At 36.3% G+C, this 15,443-nt stretch overlaps 1 protein-coding gene across 5 annotated transcripts in view; it reads left to right on the plus strand.

Annotated features, from left to right (window-relative positions):
- Positions 1–15,443, plus strand: part of ART3 (ADP-ribosyltransferase 3 (inactive)) — a 148,057-nt gene that overhangs the window by 312 nt on the left and 132,302 nt on the right. The window lies entirely within an intron of this gene.

The raw sequence follows: 15,443 nt of genomic DNA on the forward strand, positions 1-15,443 counted from the left end.
TTGGTTCGTCGGGCTGAGGCTGCCAGCCGGGGCTTAGGAGGGTCCTCTGACCACCGTTTGGGGTGACAGGGACAAGCGTTTTGAACAAGAGAAAGGAGGTCCTAGGACCAGTTAGGAGCCGCGGAAGGCCCGCCTTGTTTATTACACAGAAGGGGCTAATTTACTCCGCTAACAAGCCTGGTGGAAGGGCTCATCCCGGGGCCCCGCGGAGGGCTGGGCCTGTGCCCTACGAAGCACCTGCGGGCAGGGATGGGCTGTAGAAAATGAAGGCTGAGGCCCGTCGCCTTCAGCCCAGGCCTGTGCCGTCCCTTGTATCCCAGGCCGCCTTTCCGAAGTTGTCTTGAAAGCTCTGAGGAAAAACCACACTTTCCTGCCTGGGCGGAAGGACAGAGAAAAATCCCATCGAAGTGCCATTTATGGCTAGACAGGGCTTTTAGGAGAAACAGAAACTCAGCGAGAGGATATTGCAGGCATATCTCACAGTCCTGGGAAAGGAGCCAAGGGTTATCAGCACAGTTGAAATAAACAGATAAATCCCACTTTTCTCTTTGGACACAGTTTTAACCTGCTTTGCCCCCCAAAAGTCCCCGTTCCCCAGGAACCAGATGCTCGTGTTACCCTCAAGAGCCTTGCAGAGGCATGATTGTGTTTTCATGTGTGTGTCCGGACTTCCCCTTTCTCTTTTTGGTTATGGAATCAATGTAGTCTGTTTAATTACGTGCATAGTTTTAGAGGGTCTGTCACAGTGACAATAAATCTTCCTTTTTGCTTGTGAAAGAGGAAGTTTCTTTTCATAATGAAATCCCCAGGCCTGTTTGAATTTCTTGCAGGGTGGACTTCCCCTTCTCTCAGCAGCTATTGCTGATATTAAAGGATGCTGACTTGAAAAGGGCTTATTTCTTGAAAGTCTCAGAAGCCCCTACTTAGCATTCTGATTTTTTCTTTTTTTCTCTTTCCCCCCAATGCAGGGAGTCATTTCTTCCTTCCAAAATATTCTAGTATGGTAAGGTATGAGCAGGCAAATCATACTTGTGGGGGGTTTCAAGTCCTGTCCACTTCCCAGATACCAAAAGGAACAAGTTCTACCTTTATTGATCCTGTATGTCCTCTTGGTTTATATTTTTTATGTAAAGCTGAAGGATTAAATTAAATCTATTAACTATCCTGAGAAGGAATGTTAGGATATCATTTAAAGGACAGCTGTGGCTAAAAGCTGGCAGTAATACAGCATTTTTGCTCTGTGATAGTCTGATGACATGTTGCCATAATTGTTAAGCTGCTGCTGAATTGAAGAAAAATTATCCTGAAGAGGGAGAAAATATTTTTGTTTAAAAATCCGTATTTATTTAAAGTGATTTACAGTAACATTATTTAGGTAAATTACAAGAAAAAATTCGTATTCTTCATTTATTCATCATTCATTTCGTTTATCAAGTTGTTATTCTGTACTCCGAGGACACAAATGTGAACAAAAATCTCTGTCCTCAAAGAGCTCCCAGTTTAGTGGGGAGAAAGTGTAGTGAGCCCTGTAGAAGAAGTGCTATGATAAAGGACTGTACTCAGTTATTGGAGGCACAGAGAAGGTCACAGCTCTGGTTGAATTAGGTGTGAAAGGGAGAGCTGGTTGGAATTTGTTATGAGAAGAAGGTGAATGGGGGAGGCAGTTTGAGCAAGAGGCATGAGAAAAAGGTTGCCAAATTTTGGAAATTGCAAGAACTTTGGTAGGATGAAGGGTACAGTGATAATAAAATTAAGTGGTGAGAAAGGATCTAGAAATATAGTAGCAACCAGATGATGAAGGGCCTTGTGTATCTCTATGTGGTGAGCAAACCTTTGAGGAGTTTTAACCAAAGGAGTGAGGTGAGGAGATTCACACATACACCTATTTACACCTATATCCACATCTGACCCTTGTCACTAAGCAATATCTTTAAATAATCTTATTTTACATAAACATTTTCTTGTATTTACATAGTTTATATTAAATTTTTTTTTTTAATATTTGTAGTCTGCTCTCTCTTCACTGGAGTTGTTTCTATTTCAGTAATTAAAAAAAAAAAACCCTAATAGTTTTTGAAAGATTTTACTTCCATAGGATATTTTCCTTTTTTGGAAGTGTAGAGATAAGGGTTAAAACATTTTTACATCTTCTATAACATTTTAACAGATTACTTGCCAGAAAGATTAGGTTAGTTTTGTAATGCCCTCATCAATATGTACATGCACCAGTTTCCCTTCTTTTGTCATTTGTATTTATTTTGTTTATTTAATATGTGAGACTTGGCACCTGAGATCAGTGCTTATTTCAGTTTCTTGTTGACTGTTTAGTTTGTGTTGGCTTAATACTTGAATCTACTACCTTTTCAAGATCAGTTGTCAAGTGGAGTCAGAGTATTGACTTTATAAATGTATGTCAGTTCTTTGTATATTTTGAATAGGAAGCTTTAATTCATTTTTCATTAAAAAATCTGCTTTTTTGTTGCCTTCATCTCTTGTATAATTTTTATTGAAGTACATCATATGTTCTAGGCAATTCTGTGTCCTTTCAAAATTGATATACTGAAGTTCTAACCACCAACACCTCAGAATGCGACAGTGTTTGGGGACTTTACGGAGGTAATTGAGTTCAATTGAGGTCATTAGGGGGGCCCTTTATCCGTTATGACTTAGGGGAACAGGTTAGGATGAAGCCATATACAGAGAAGACCATTAGAAGACCTAGGGAAAGGAGGGCTATCAACAAGCCAAGGAGAGAGGTTTCACAAAGAAACCAACCTTGTTCACTCCTTGATCTTGGAGTTCTGGTCTCCATAATTGTGAAAAAATAAATTTATTGCTTAAGCCACTCAGTCTGTGGTATTCTGAGTGACAGCCTAGCTAACTAATACAACCTGTATACAGGGGAAAATATGTGTAGAAAAGTGTATCAGCATTGTGGCTCAGTGGATTTCCACCAAGTGTCAGTTGCATGACAGTACTTCTCTTCCTCCCTAAAGATAGACCATCAATGAGTTTGCCTATTTTTGAACTATATAAATGGCATTATGTATTTTCTATTTAGTGTCTCATCCCTATTGCTAAATGTTTGTGAGATTCATCTGTGTCATGCATGAAGGAGTGTTCATTGATTTAAATTACTTTTAATTCTATTGTATGATTTCCCACAAAGGTATACATTCAGTTAACAGACATTTTGGTTTTTTCCCATTTTGGGCTAACCTAAATGTTGCAGTTGTATGCATATGTAATTCATATATATGAATGTTTTTGTTCAATACTTTTGGTGCATATATGTTTCTGTTAGGAGTAGAACTGCTGGTTCTTATAGTGTGTGTATATACACACTATTGATGCTTTCACCAACAGTGAATGAGAGTTTCATTGACCCTATATCCCCATCTATATTTAATATTATTAGGCTCATTGCCTTCTTTTTATCTTTTTTTTTTTTTTTGCTGTGAAGTGTTTAGAAGTTTTTCATTTTTACATAATACTGACTTCTGTTTATTTCTGTAATGTATATTCTTTTTTTTTTTCTTTTATAAGTAGGCTTCACAGCCAACATGGGGCTTGAATTCACAACTCTGAGATCAAAAGCTACATGCTCTACTGACTGGGCCAGCTAGGCACCCCTGTAGTCTATCGATATTTAATAGTTGATGGTTTTGAACTATAAATTATTGTTCGATATTGTATAAAAAGTAGATTTAAGTTTCTTTTTTTTTAAGTGGTCACGTTTTTATTTAAGTTCCAGTTAGTTGCGATGCCTGGGTATCTCAGTTGGTTAAGTGTCTGACTCTTGATTTCAGCTCAGGTCATGGTTCATGAGATCAAGCCCCACCTTGGGCTCTGCACTGGTAGTGCGGAGCTTTCTTGGGATTCTCTCTCTTCTTCTCTCTCTGCCCCTCCCCTACTCATACTTGCATGCTCTCTCTCTCTCAAAATAAGTAAATAAACTTAAAAAAAAATAATTCCAGTTAGCATATTTGTAATATTAGTTTCAGGAGTAGAACACAGTGAGTGATTCATTATTTACATATAACACCCAGTGCTCATCACAACCAGTGCCCTCCTTAATACCTATTATCCATTTAACCTATCCCCCTGCCCACTTCCCCTCCAGCAACCCTCAGTTTGTTCTCTATAGTTGAGTCTGTTTTATGATTTGCCTCTCTTCCCCCCGCCCCCGTGTTCATCTGTTTTGTTTAATTCCACACATGAGTAAAATCATATGTTCTTTGTCTTTCTCTGACTGACTTCACTTAGCATTATACACTCAGGCTCCATCCATGTTGTTTCAAATAGCAAGATTTCATTCTTTTTTATGGCTGGATAATCTTTCATTGTATGTATGTATGTGTATATACCACAATTTATGTATCCATTCAGCAATCTATGGACATTTGGGCTTTCCGTAATTTGGCTATTGTCATGAAACTGAAAGGCAGCCTTTGGAATGGGAGAAGATATTTGCAAATAACATATCTGATAAAGGATTAGTATCCAAAATCTATAAAGAACTTATCAAACTCAACACCCAGGAAAGAAATAATCCAGTTAAAACATAAGCAGAAGATATGAATAGATTTTTTTTGCAAAGGAGACATACAGGTGGCTAGTATTCACATGAAAAGATACTCAACATCACTTACTGGGGAAATACAAACCAAAACTATAATGAGATATCACCTCACACATATCAGAATGGCTAAAATTAACAATACAGGAAACAGATGTTAGGATGTGGAGAAGGGAGAACCCTCTTACACTGTTAGTGAAAATATAAATTGCTGTAGCCACTGTGGAAAACAGTATTGAGGTTTTTCAAAAAGTTAAAAATAGAATTATCCTATAATCCAGCAATATCACTACTAGGTATTTACTTAAAGGATAGAAAAATACTGATTAAAAGGGATACATGCACCCTGATGTTTAGAAGCGTGATCAAAATATCCAAATTATGGATTTAAGTTTCTTGATCTCCAAATTAATATCCAATTTTCCTACCAGAGTTTGTTAGTGATTTTTCTCCAGTTGCAATCAGGTAGTGGTGGCTGGGTCCAAAGACATCTGGAGGGTTGGCTGGGCTTGATATCCAAAATTGCATCATGAGTTGCCTCCATGTGGCCTATTTCCAGAGCAGTATAGCCCTGGTGTTAAGTGGTCCCTAAAGACTTCACCATTGTGGGCTCTTTCTCCAGCAGTTATAGCTTAGGCAGCTGCAGTTCCTCCTCCTTGATCTTTTTCTGTCTCCATCCTTCCCCTTTTTTCTTCCTCCTCTTTCACTACGTAGTTACCTTTACAATTTTTCTCCGTTTCTTCATACTCCGTCAATTTACTGTCTTTTCATTTAAGCCTGAAGGACTCCCTTTAACATTTTTTTGTAGGGCAAGTCCAATGGTAGTGAAATCCCTTAGCTTGTTTATCTTGAATTATCTTCATTTCTCTTTCATTCTTTTTTTTTTTTTTAATGTTTTTTAATTTATTTCTAGGAGAGAGAGAGAGACCGCATGAGCAGGGGAGGGTCAGAGAGAGAGGGAATCACAGACTCTGAAACAGGCTTCAGGCTCTGAGCTGGCAGTCAGCACAGAGCCCAATGCGGGGCTCGAACCCACGAACCACGAGATCATGACCTAAGTGAAAGTCGGATGCTTAACCGACTAAGCCACCCAGGTGCCCCTCTCTTTCATTCTTGAAGTGTAGTTTTGCCAGATTTAGAATTTCTTGGTTGACAGATTTTTTTCCCCAGCATCTTAAATAGGTAATCCTTTTCCTTCTGATCTCCATAATTTCTAATGAGTAATTGAGGATCCCTTGTGTGTTGAGGACCCCCTTCTCTCTTGATGCTTTCAGGATTCTCTGTCTCTATGTTTTGGCCATTTAACTACCATGTGGATCTCTTTGGGTTTATCCTTCTTGGAGTCCATTGAGATTCTTGGATATGTGGATTCACGTAGTCCATCAGATTTGGGAAATTTTCTGCCATTATTTATGCAGATGTTCCCTTTGTTCTTTTTTATTCTCTTTCTGGGCCTTACATTATGAGTATATTGGTTAATTTGATGATATTCTAGGCTCTGTTCACATTTTTTTCCTTTCTGCTCCTCAGACTCTGTCATTTCAGTTGTCCTGTTTTCAAATTGCTGATTCTTTTTTCAGCTGGCTCGCAACTGCTGGCGAATCCCTCTAGTGAACTTTTCATTTCAGTTTTTTACTTACCAGTGCCATAATTTCTGTTTGGTTACTTTTTATAATTTGTGTCCCTGTTGATGTTCTCATTTTGTTCACACATTTTTCCAGTTTCCTTTTATTCTTTGTACATGGTTTCCTTTAGCTCTTTGAGGATACTTAATGCAGTTGGCTTAATGTCTTTATCTAGTAAGTCCAGTGAGTGTCTGGGTTTCCTCAGGAATGATTTTCTTTCAATTCTTTATTTTGATTGGACCATATTTTCTTGTTTCATTGTACGCTTTGTGATATTTTGTTGTTAAAAGCTAGACATTGAATATTGTGATAACTCTGGGAATCTGATTCGCCCACTCTTTAGGGGTTGTTGATTTTGTTTATTGCTTGCTAGAACCATTCATTGGTAACTTTCCCAAATATTTTTGCAAAGTAGGTATTTCTTGTGTTTGGTTACTGAAGTTTCCATTTGATAGTCTTTGTGGTCAGTGACTTGACATACCTCTATAAATATAGGTCAAGAGAAGTAGAATGACACACAAAACCTGCTTATGTGTGTTAGGGCAAAACATATTTGAAGTAAATTTCAGAAAGTTATCTCTGAAATCTGAATCAAAGTTGAATTATGAAAATTACTTTTGTGTATCTTCTCTCAGAATGAGGAAATTACATTTCAGTCTTTGCAATATATATTTAATTCATGCCTTATGTAAAATTTTTTTCCTTTTTCTACACATACAGGTTCACAATCTAATAACCCCCTTCTAATCTGACCACTTACTGGTACTTCAAGTCAGAATTAAATGGTGTTATTTTGAAAATGTGCTTATTTTCTACCATTCAGAGGATCTACATATCATGAAATAGAGTAAATAGCAGCAACAAAAGTTAGCTTTTGGGAACTAAAAGCCCACTTTGTATTGTACTCAGGTACCACAAAAATCAAACTTGAATTTAGAATAAAACATATACTTTCTTTGAAACCAAAAGTGCCTATTATGTTTGTAGCAAACAAATGTTAATGTATTGCATTAACAACAAAGTTTATTCCAAATCTTTTTCATTTTATGTTCTTAGAATCTCTATCAGCCATGAAGATTTTATAAGCTTTATTTTTTATAGTTTTTAATTTAAAAAATGATAGTTGTAACTGGTTTTCAAATTATAGAATTGAATGTATTTTCAAACCAAATTTGCAACTCACTGCAAGATTCAGTGTGCTTTTGGTATGAATGGTGGTAGTGTTTCCAGTTGAAAGTTGTGCTCTAACATTTTCAGTTCGTGTTATGAGGTCTACCATTGTGGATTTGTTCTATTTTACTTTTTTCTTTGGTTTTGTGGTATTTGTTATTAGGTTTTGTGGTTTCTTGCATGTCATTGTTGAAAATTCTTTGTTCTTAACTTTGATTGTAAGTTTTTTTTTAAGTTTATGTTGAAAGAGAGATACAGAGAGAGCTCACGCATGTACAGATGAGGTAGGGGGAGAGAGAGAATCCTAAGCAGACTCCACATTGTCAGTGCAGAGTCTGATGTGGGACTTGAACTCATGAACCTTGAGATCATGACCTGAGCTGAAGTTGGATACTTAACTGACTGAGCCATCCAGGTGCCCTGATTATGTTTTATTTTGAGTTACTTAGTTACTTGTAGACATCTATCTTATCAGTTACATTTATTTCCTAAAAATGTATAATTCCAATTTAGTTTTTGTTTATTCCAAAAAAATATAAAGTATGTTTTTAAAATACAGTCTTGTCTGTGACTTGAGATTTTAATGTTTCTAGTATTTTTTCCCCTCAATCTAGTCTTTCTCTCCAAGCTAAATAATACTTAATTGGTGCCATAGGAATGTTGAACTATTTATAGACGTCTGTATGTGTACATAGATAGTGTATGTCTACAGTACTGATTCTGTGATTCTTCCCCCCAAGTAAGCTGAACTTCTGCATGGTCCTCAAAGAGAGTTTCACTGGAGTTAAATTACTTTGAGCATACAACTACAAATTCTGCCTACTTTGTCAAATCTTCCTTCAATACACCACAGCTCTAGGTCATCTATCCCTTTCCTGAGTCCTTCATACTATCTTCAGCATTATAATGTTGACTCATTTACCCTATTCCCATTCCTTCTGAATAATCATTGAACATTGACAAAAATAGATGAGACAACATGTGTCCACATACATTTCATTTTATTTGTATTGATAATACATCATCAGGAGATACAACTGCTCTACAAGACCTAAATTCATGAGCAGTATGCTTAGTATAATTCCTTATAACTGTAATTGAAGATTTCTTTTTTATTAATTTTTAAATTGACATCCAAGTTAGTTCACGCATAGTGCAACAGTGATTTTAAGAGTAGATCCCTTAATGCTCTTTACCCATTTAGCCCATCCCTCCTTCCACAACCCCTCCAGTAACCCTCTGTTCTCCATATTTGTCTCTTGTTTTTGTCCCCCTCCCTGTTTTTGTATTATATTTGCTTCCCTTCCCTTATGTTCATCTATTTGGTATGTTACAGTCCTCACATGAGTGAAGTCATATGATATTTGTCTTTCTCTGACTAATTTCACTCAGCGTGATACCCTCTAGTTCCATCCACATAGTTGCAAATGGTAAGATTTCATTCTTTTTGATTGGCAAGTAATACTCTATTGTGTGTGTGTGTGTGTGTGTGTGTGTATATATATATACATATATATATATATGTATATATATATATATCATCTTTATCCATTCACCCGTCGATGGACATTTTGGCTCTTTCCATACTTTGGCTGTTGTTGATAGTGCTTCTGTAAACATTGGGATGCATATGTCCCTTTGAAACAGCACACCTGTGTCCCTTGGATAAATGCCTAGTAGTGCAATTACTTGGTTGTAGGTTAGTTCTATTTTTAATTTTTTTGTGGAATCTGTATACTGTTTTCCAGAGTGGCTGTACCAGTTTGCATTCCCACCAGCAGTGCAAAAGAGATTTCTTTCTCTGTATCCTCGCCAGCATCTGTTGTTGCCTGACTTGATTTTAGCCTAATTGAAGATTTGTTTATGAACTGTTAAAGTAAACCAATAAAGAGGCTGTTAGATTGAAGTTGCTTGGAAGCCTGTGCAAGCAAACCAAAATATAAGCCACAGTCAGTGCACTTGAATCTGAGAAAATGAAACTTAAAACCAACCAATCCCAGATAGACAACTAGGCTTTCCCAAATAAGGGAACTGTTAAAGCTATAGCCAGTCAGATAATTTCCTTGATTCATCTCAATGTCTTTTCTATGAAAACCTCTTCTCCAGCTCTTGTTGCTGGAGTGTTCCTAACCACCTTAGGTTTGGTGCTGACCATTTTGAATTGATGTATGCTCAAATAAAGTCTTGACAATTTCAGTGTGCCTCAAATCTTGTTCATTGCACAGGAACTTTCCAAGCTCCTCCTCAGAACTACTTTTAAGGTGGAGCTAGCTAGATCATATATTATTCTGCCCCTACTATGGTTGACTTCATTGCTGTGTGAAAATTTTTTTAAAAATTTAATTAGAGAGAGTGCACACATGCAGGGGAGGGGCAGAGAGAGAGGGAGAGTGAGAATCTCAAGCAGCCTCTGTGCTGTCAGTGCAGAGCCCTATTTGGAGTTCAGTCTCACAAACTATGAGATCATGACCTGAGCCAAGATCAGGAATTGGAGGCTTAACTGACTGAGCCATCCACTCACTCCTATGTGTGTAATTTGCTTACTATCATTGACAAGATGAGAAATTCTATTATGTACATGCTGAGTGACACATTCATGGTTTAGTCTCGATTTTAATTTTTATTCATTCCATTTAGTCAAGTTATTACTCTGATCTCTGTTCATTTCATTCTCATGATTGCAATAATATAAACATTCTTTAATTTTATTTTTAAAATGTTACTTTGATTTATGTCCCTACAGAGTTTTAGTGATATTTACAAATTTCTCTGATTTAACACATATTTCTAACCGTATCCAACACATTTGTCACTTCCAACATACTAGATTTTTTTTGATCAGTTTTATTTACAAATACCACTTATCTGAGTATTAGTATGCTTATCTTTTGTTATTGATGACATTTGAATTATATGTTCTTTCTTTCCTTAGCTAGATTATTATACATTTAATGTGATTAAAATTAAGAATTATGTGTTGATTGTCCTTGTTTGCACCATTGGATCTTGAAGTTAAATAGGTACACAATACTAAGTTGAATTTGATTGCATTGAGAATGTTCTAGGCTTCTTTCCCTTTCACCTCATATAATTAAAGGTCTTTAATTTCTACCAACAGAGCCAAGTTTGTGCTTCCGTGGTTCTAGAGGTAAAAAAAAAAGGGGGGGGTGTCTTATTATTATGATTAATGCAGTAGGCCTGTGGTCTTGCAAATTTTAGGAATACCTGGGAAATGACCATTAATGTCTCCTTTAGAGCCCAGATCTCTGAGATGAGCTTAGGTTTCTTGAATCTCCACACTGGCCAAGTAGCTTCAGTATAATTTGCATGTAAAATTACGTAGATACTAAGTATACGTATGTTGGTATCTGTGTGGCCTAAAGTAAATGCTCTACAAGCTGACGTGGTCTGTTGAAGGTCTGTGATGAATTAGGACAGACTTACAAAGTTTAATCATTTGAAGGATGTAGACTCTGAGAATATAGTAAAAAACTATGGGTACATGTATGTTTATACATTTTGCTTATTATTTTAGAGAAGTTGTTGAGCCCTAAAAATGACATCCCAAGATCATCTGCTTTGGGAATAACAGCATTGCAGGTTCTATAACTCTTTTTAAATTCAGACTGATGTTGAACTTTTTTCAACTCTCCATTTCTTTTCTCTCCTTTTCCCATTCTAAAGTTAACTAAGGGAGTTTCTTGCATCTGAGTCTAGGAAATGAGGTGGCAGTTCTATTCTGGCTTTAATTAGATTTGAGTGTCCTGGGAAAATGTTGCACAATATGTAAACAACATGATCTTCTCTATCTCAAGTGAAAATAACACAAGTTATTTTTCATTTTGAAAGAATCCTCTTTCAGGATGAAACTTGGGGTGGGGGGAATTTCCCCTCCTCTGAACAGCTGTTGCTACTATTAAAACATTAAATTTAGTTTTGAAACTAATTTTCTTTTTGAAAGTCATGTAAGCCCCAGCTTAAACCTTAATTCTCTATCCATGGGGCTCTCATAGTCCAGTAAACAGTTTGCCAGTTCACATGTTGGATATTGTAATGGGAGAAGGTCATCGTTTCTTCTTTGTTTTTATGGTGATTCAACAAAACTAGTAAGCTCTTTATTTTCAAGTTTACTTTCTCCTAAGGTTTAAGAAGTATCTAACATCTTTCCAAAGTTGTCTTGCCCTTGGAGTGAATACCAGTTTTCAACGTATTCTAGCTATGGCAAATGTCAGTACATTATTCATTCATTCAATGAGTATTGAGCATTATTGTGTGTCTAGTACACTTGTAGTCACCAACGATCCAGTGGCAAATAAGTGTAGTTTCTGCTCTCATAGACCTTTGTGGGGACATGGAATAAACAGATGAAAAGGTATGTAATATATTTACAGACAGTGATAATGGCTATAAAGGAGGGTAAAGAGATTGAGAGTGATAGAAGTGATGCTATTTTCAATAGATTGGTGAAGAAAGCCTTCTCTGAGAAGGTGATATTTGAGCAGAGACCTGAATAAAGTGAAGGAATGAGCTATGGAAAAGATGGGAATGTGTTTGCTGTGCTTGAGGAACAATAAGAGGTTGTATAGCTGAATGGAAACATTGAGGGGAGAATGGTAGGAATAAGGTGGGAGAGTTATATAGAGCCTTACAGATTGTGATGAAACATTTTGGGTGTTGTTTAAAGTGTGATGGGATGCTTTTTGAAGGATGAAACCAGGGGTATCCATAATCTTATTTATGTTTTGAAAGCAATACATTGGCTGTTGTGTAGAGAGTAAATGGTAGCAGGCAAGAGGGTGAGCAGGGAGACTAATAATGATATATTTTTGTGACCTGAAGTATATATCTAGTAGTTGTTTAATGATTTTTTAATATAAGCAATTAAGTTTTAGTACATCATTGAACAAAGAAGTTCTGAGATATATGTATGTATACATGTGTATGTATGTATGCATGTATAAGTGTGTGTGAGTGTGTGTGTATATATCTACACACACATACAGTGGCAGATTAGATAGGTGTAGTTTCTGCTCTCATAAACCTCATTTTGGGAGAGTCTGTTTTAATTCAGATCTTTCCCAAAGATGAAAAAATTCATGAAGGTCACTAAGAACATAAATCCTAGTCCTTTAAGATAAACACACACACACACACATAGTGTCTTTGAAAATTGGTTTTCATTTGATTAAATTTTTTATTTCTCATTAGAAACAGTAAAAATGTTCTTTGTAGAAAACTTGGAAAATAAAAGTAAAAAATAATCCATAATTCTATCACTTATAAATAGTATTTTAACTATTGACATTTATTTTCATGACATTTAGTAATATTCCTGGAGGATTTCTATTTTTTTAAATTTAAAACATTTTTAATTTTTGTTTTTGAGAGAGAGAGAACAGGGGAGGGACAGAGAGAGAGAGAGAGAGAGAGAGAGAGAGAGAATACAAAGCAGGCTACAGGCTCTGAGCTGTCAGCACTAGAGCCCAATGAGGGGGTCAGACTCCTAAACAATGAGTTCATGACCTGAGCCAGAGTTGGATGCTTAACCAAATGAGCCACCCAGGCGCCCTTGAAGGATTTCTGTTTCTACTTATATAGATGAGAAAACAGGTGCAGGCAGGCTTTAATGACTTGTGTGGAATCACCAGAGTAATTATTGTCATATTCTTACCGCTTTATTGAGGTTCCTGGCCAGCCCCTGAAATGGAGCAAGAAAGATGTTATCAAATTTTAGATATGAACAGTGAATTAACTAAGTATGCTATGACAAAGAAAATTAAGGGACACGATTACAATCACTTTTCCCTTTTCCTTAAGGCCAGTGTTCTTAGATCATGTTGCAATATATAGATCATTGTGGGCCATGTATTTCCCTAGAAAAAGGAGATACTCCCCCTCAGATTTATAACATGACCATACTGCCGTAGATGGTCCATTTGTTCACTGTGTACCTGAAATTTTATTTACGGCGGACATTGGTGAACTGTCTACCCAGAAAAGGAATTCTTCTTCACCTCTGATCTAATTTATTAAAGAAAATAATCTAAAAACTGTTTAGACTTCTTTTCCTGAGCTAGATTTTTTCATGAGTTTTTTTTTTGTCTTAACAATTAAAAAATAACTTAAAAATTACCTGTTTGTTTGACAGACACAAGTGCACTTTCCCTTCCAGTTTCCATTCCTCATATAGATTAGGGAAGGCAGTACCTTGTTCAGGACAAGGGAATGTGGACTGTAGCATTTAAGAGCCAGTATGCCACTTCTGTCTTTGTCTTTCCTTCCATGGCAATCTTTAGTTGAGATAGGGGGAGACTGTATTCTTGAGTCAACATAGAGGCACTGCCAAGCTACATGGAACTTTGTGTGAGCAAAAAATAAACTTTCATTTTGTTCGATCCTTAGTATTTTGGGAGTTAGTCTAGCAATCCATGTTCTATTTTGTGTATATTTTATAAGATGTATATAGTTGATAAATATACAATGATGGCGATAGCATATTTAGCAAAGAAAGGCTCTCGTAATGTAACTCTTATCTGTCTCCATCATTTTCCACAATATTCATATCTCTAGTTTTATATTTACATTATTGCAGGTTGAAAACACTGTGCTGTCTCACATCTATGTCTTTGATCACATTCTTTGTGCTAGAATTCACTTTTTTTGTTTTATCTATTAGATAAATATGCATCTTTCAAATTCCAGATTGCCTTCACTTTTCCAGAAAAGGCTCCCCTAATTTTCTGTTTTCTTTGTACATTTAGAGTTTTTTTAGTCCACACAATTTTTTTTCAGTTCAGATTTATTTACTCTTATCTCTGTCATTGAAAGTAATTTATAAGCTCACAGTATTTTCATTCTTGTAACTTGGTATGTAGGTATGTAACTTGGTATGTAACAAACACATCAATAGGTGTTTGTTAAATGAGTGCTGTGCTTTTGAACAGAGAACATTTTATCTTTATTGGTTAACACCTTCCTGAAAATTAGTTGACAGTGGACAAGAGGATAGGGAACATTTTGTATAGTTTAATATTATAAACAATGCTGCTATAACATTCTCTAATATATGTAAAATGCAAGAATTTATCTGTGGTGTATGCATAGTAGTAGAATTGCTAGGGCATAGAATGTGCACATGTTAAATTTTACAAGATAATACCTACCCGGTTTTCAAACCAGTTAATATTACTACAAACCAGTAGCTATTTCCTCTTTCACCAGCAATAGAGGGGCATTCCTCATTGCTCCACAGTCTTCCTGTCACTTATTTATTCAACTTAAAGAATTTTGCCACACTTCTGGTGTCAAATGGTATCCCAAAATGATTTGAATGTAGATGTCCCTGATTAATTATGATGCAGAACAATATTATGTGTTGAGGCCTTGTACATTTTTTTTTCTGTGAAGTTCCTATTCTGTTTCCCATTTTTCATTCAGTTGTCTATCTTTTCCTATTTTTTCTTTATATGTTCTAGATACAACTAATTTGCTGACTAAATGCGTTGTAAATATCTCTTTAGTGATTAATTGGATGTGGCAGGTGAGGGAGGAGTGTAGAATTAGTTCTAAGTTTTTAGTTCGGGGAAATGAGTGGATGATATTGCTGTTAAACTAGGACATTTAATAGAGACGGAGAACTAGATCTGGGGAAGATGGGAATTTGAGATATTTTGGAGTTTGATGTTTCTAAAAGATATTCAGGTGGAGATATCACATATATCTCTCCGTAGAAGAGTCTGAAGCTCAGGTAAAGTCTGTTATGCCACATCAGTCCTGAAGGAATCTTGTATGATGGGTCTTTTAGGAGATTTCAAAGTCATTTGCCTTCTACTCATGGGATTCTTTTATGAAATACATTTCCCAGTCAAATGACCCACCAGATACTTCATATTAGTTATTATTTTAATACTTTTTTGATCTATTAACAATTGTATAATTTTTCTTAATGTTGCCAAAGGAAGGTGCCTGGGTGGCTCAGTCATTAAGCATCTAACTTTGGTTCAGGTCATGATCTCATGTTTCGTGAGCTTGAGCCTCCTTCCCTCTCCTCCCCCCCCCACCCCCCCCCG

The sequence above is a fragment of the Crocuta crocuta genome, unplaced genomic scaffold, assembly GCF_008692635.1.
Source record: "Crocuta crocuta isolate KB4526 unplaced genomic scaffold, BGI_CrCroc_1.0 scaffold1, whole genome shotgun sequence".
NCBI classification, from domain to species: domain Eukaryota; kingdom Metazoa; phylum Chordata; class Mammalia; order Carnivora; family Hyaenidae; genus Crocuta; species Crocuta crocuta.